A 4,561-nucleotide genomic window follows, 5' to 3' on the forward strand; every position below is an offset into this window, starting at 1 on the left:
TTGAGGAAGACTGATTAACTAGCTCAAGAAGCTAAAGTCACATGGGCAGTCAGTCTGTAGGAGTCAATGGTGGAATCTGGCAGGATTCCAACTCTGCCTCCGGCCTGGTCCTTAAGTTTAGAGTCTGCTACTTTGTGTATGTTGTGAAACCAGAGTCCAGAGCTTTATAAAAGAGCCGATAGTATTGTAAACAATAGCGAATGATTTGAGGATTTTCTTACTTTAAGTTTTTGGATTTTGTTAATATTTCTTCCAGTACTGGGGTTCACGTAACCCAGGCTAACTCAAATTTACTGTGTTGCTGGGAATGGCTTTGAATTACTGATCTTGCTGCCTCCATTTTCCAAGTGCTAGGATTGTAGGCATGCTCTCATATCTTTTTAAATACCCTCCGAGTTCCATAATGAATTTCCTTTCTCCTAAAATATTTAATGAAACTTTATGATCCATTAGTGAAATGAAACACCCCTAAGCGTGCCACGTGGCTGTCAAAGAAACCCCTTTAATATTGCTAAAACCTGATTGTGACTTTGTTGAGCTTTGAATTTGATTAGACAAACACGGTCTTCAATATCATTGGCTGCTGGAGGCTGGCAGACACTTGAACAGTGGCCCCTGCCTTTGAGTAGCATTGTTCTTTAACAAAACACATTTCCTCAGAGCTTTCACTTGTCCCTACTCATATCCACATGTGGAATTAATTTCATTACCACCCATTTTACAATGAGTAATCTGATAAACTCTGTACAGTTTACTTCTAGACTTTTTTCCCTTAGAAAATGAGACCCAACCACCATTACATAGCAAGTTATCATTTATCTTTTAGACTAGTTCTGAAAAAGAGAAATGTGTTTGGTTTATAAAATATTTTAAGTGAGTTTTGTCTACATCCACTGGACGGTCTTTAGTACTCTACTGCTTTGGGCCCCAAGTTAGCTCAGAGGGTTAAGGAGCTTACTCTGTAAGCCTGGTGACCTGAGCTCCACCCCTGGAAACTATGTAAAAGTAGGAGAGAACTGATTCTGTGCCTACAATGTTCTCTCTCTGACATCTACATCTGTGCTGTGACATCGTGCCCTCTGTCACACACATGCATACATAATAATGATAAATACATTCAAAATATAAGCAAAAAGCATTTCTGCTGGTACTGTATGCTGGAATCTGAGCTAAGCTGTAGTTTGTGTGTGTGTGTGTGTGTGTGTGTGTGTGTGTGAGCTTGGGTCTGAGCTAAGCTGTAATGTATGTGTGTGCATGTGTTTATCCTAGGGTCTAAACTAAGCTGAACTGTATGTGTGTGCTAGGGTCTGATCTAAGATGTAATGTGTGTGTGTGTGTGTGCGCGCGCGCATGCACTAGAGTCTGAGCTAAGCTGTAGTGTGTGTGTGTGAGCATGTATGTTTGAAATGGAAATCCAAAAACTGGTTGAAAATGAAGAAATATGAGTTCATTTAAGCCTTTGAATTAGGTGCCAATGCTACTGTTTTATCCCGTGTAATTTATGATATACAGACATCATGTTTTAGTTATTTCATGCATACACACATGTGCATTTGCATGTACACAATTTTCTCTAGAATCATTTCAAAGTAATCTAGACATGTCTTGGCCCTTAACTTCTAAATATTTGATATATTTTCCTAAGAATATATACATTCTCTTGCCTAACCATAGAGAAGTTATCAAATAAACTTAACATTGATGCAGCATTGTTTCCTTAACACAGTTTTAATTGTCACAAAGATTTCTACTGTAGTATGTCTTTTCCCTTCACAGCAAGAACCTGTATATAGATCATATCTTTTTAATGTGTTTAGTTTCTTTCTGATAAACATTGTACATAGTTTATTTATAGGTTTTTCACTAGAAATGTGAGACCCAACAACTACTACATAGTAAGATATCATTTATCTTTTACATTAGTTTTGAAAAGAAGAAATGTGTTCAGAGTTCTCTCCAAGCTACCTACTGTTTTTTTTTTGTTTGTTTGTTTGTTTGTTTTTTTCAGTTTTGGAGAACATAGCTGTCACTGCCCCCCTCCCCCACCTTAAAAGATGTATCCTGAGAAGATCCCTGGCCAGGAGGCCTGGCAGGAATGGAGATACTACATTCTCAGTGCACCTGGCGTCTGCCTTTCTTATTGACACTAATCTTCATAAGCTAATAGGGATGTTGTTCAATTCCTCTATTGTATGATTACAAATGTCCCCTTAGAACTCATAGATTAAGTAGGAAGGTACTTTAAGACCTTCAAAGTCCTGTTCCTCCTCAAAAATCCCCAGATCTACATTTGTCTAAGATTGGTGATTTGCTTAGTCTCTACTCTGATGGCTGCAAAATATCAATGTATAGCTGCAATGCCTCCTTGTTAACTGTCACTCACTGTCAACATGCACTTCATACAAGGCAGCCCTTCTGTTGTCCCCTTTGTCAGCAGGGTTGGGCAAGTCCAGGATGGTCGCAGGGATTTGGATCCAACTGAAATGGCAAGGGAATAATGAAAGGGCAAACAAACACAAAAAAGCCGGACTGGGTGGAGTGGGGGCTGGAATGGAGAAGGCTGAGCGCCCTAGAAGCTCAGCAGTTCTCTTACAGAAGGTTGAACAGAGGCAGGTGACTGAGTACTGCTGAGCAAGATGAGGGAGTGGTGACTGACTCAAGGAACAAAGAGCGGGGCTTATGGTATACAGCTCTATCAGTAGAAACAGTATCTGTAGAGGAACACTTAGGCTGGAAATATTCAGGTGATGCACGGACATTTTCTTCACATACTTTGATCACTTGTCTCCTTGAGGAGGACTATGCATCCGTGTGAGCCCCAGCATCCTCCGTATGGCTGTGCACATGTCAACAGCACACATTCAGCAAGGCTTTTCTCACTGGGGCTTCCTCTGCTTCCCACAGGTGTGGACTCAAGCGTTTCTGTTTTATTCACCAATGTATCTATCAGTTCCTATCATCTTGCTGCTTGAAGTGTTTCACCTGAGGTGGCATTGTCCCAAGACCTTTTCTTCTTTAGTTTCACACTGAAGACTTCCTCACTTTCAGGAAGAACATGACATTTGAGGCTGGTCTTGTTCCTCTGCACTTTAGCCCTGAATGGTGCTAGAGGCCAGTCCCAAGTAGGAGGTATCTCACTGTTCCTGGGATTTTCTGCTGTTGCCTGGATGAAAACATAGATATGCATACACCTTTAATTCCAAATGCACATATACGATGTTTAGATTTCATCCCCTGAAACCTCCAGTTTCTCATCTGCCTCCTAGCATTTTTCCTGCTTTATTCTTTCTATATACTCAGACATCTTTTCTTCCTGAGAACCTTGACTCCTATGGCACTCACTCCTTCCTTGTTCGGTCTTGCAATGTGTCAGAAATGGTTTCAAAATTCTCCAGCCTGTCACATTGCAGAAAGCAGAAGAGCACGAATAACGCGTTTGACACTTCCTTTTTAAATTTTGGACACCCTTCCTGCCCAAGATGGAGTATATGCAGTCCAACTGCAGATTCCTAAAGTGACCTGATCTGTCTTTCCTGCCCAGTCCTTTCCTAGCTGGGCTTTTGACTCTCATGGAGCATGAAATGGAAATAACATGTTTCATTTTTCTGTCTTCCCCCAATTCCTATCTTTGTTGATTTTTTTTAGCTCTGTAGAAGGGTGTGCAAATTCCACAAAGATCTTTTGTCTGAGAGTGGTCACCCTCTGTCATATCACTTCAACCTGCCACCTGGCCACTGCACCAAGCCCCTCTCATATAGAAATCATCATGTTCTTCTGGCTAATTTGCCCTGTCCCTTTTTTTTTTTTTTTTTAAAAAAAAGACATCAGACTTAGGTCTTTCTCGAAACAACAAAAGTTGGTTTGCTTCACAGACTGAGCTGGCCTTGTTAGGGGCCCACTCTCTTACTTTCAAATCCCTCGGACTGTGCTGTAGCTCTTAATTTACTGTTGAGGAAGTCAAGGCTGCTTGCTTGTACTTTGCAAACTTTTGTTCCTTGCTGAAATGACCTATTTCATGTGCTTATAGTTTGGACACCGCCAAGGAAGCTGTCCTGCAGTACCATCCACAATGACAGTTGGGTGAAATTTTCAATGCTATACATACGAAGTACTGATGTTGAATAACATCTTCAAATTTCCAAGCATTTATTGTCTTGTGTGTTTTTTTTTTTTTTTTAAGGGAATGTGTATCCTTTGTGATATCTCATATAAGACTTGTATCAAGCTGTGGCAATATTATTGTGATTTTGTTTTTGTTCAGTTGAAGTGCAAGTTATATAGATAGCATAAACAACCATTTAAAAATGTTTTTATTATATTTATCACAGATGATATTTGAAAAATACCAGACACCATCCCTTTCTAGTCCCAAAATATTTTCATCACCCAAGAAATGGACTCTGTTTCCATTAAGTAGTCTCATTTACTACCGGATTCGTCCATAATAATCGCTGATCTGCTTGTGTAGACTGACCAATCTTGACCATTTCCTAGAAATGAAATCATGTAATATGCAGCTTTCTCTGACTGACTCACTTCACTTGGCCATGGTTTCCAAGGT

The sequence above is a fragment of the Phodopus roborovskii genome, unplaced genomic scaffold (assembly GCF_943737965.1).
Source record: "Phodopus roborovskii unplaced genomic scaffold, PHOROB, whole genome shotgun sequence".
Taxonomy (NCBI): Eukaryota; Metazoa; Chordata; class Mammalia; order Rodentia; family Cricetidae; genus Phodopus; species Phodopus roborovskii.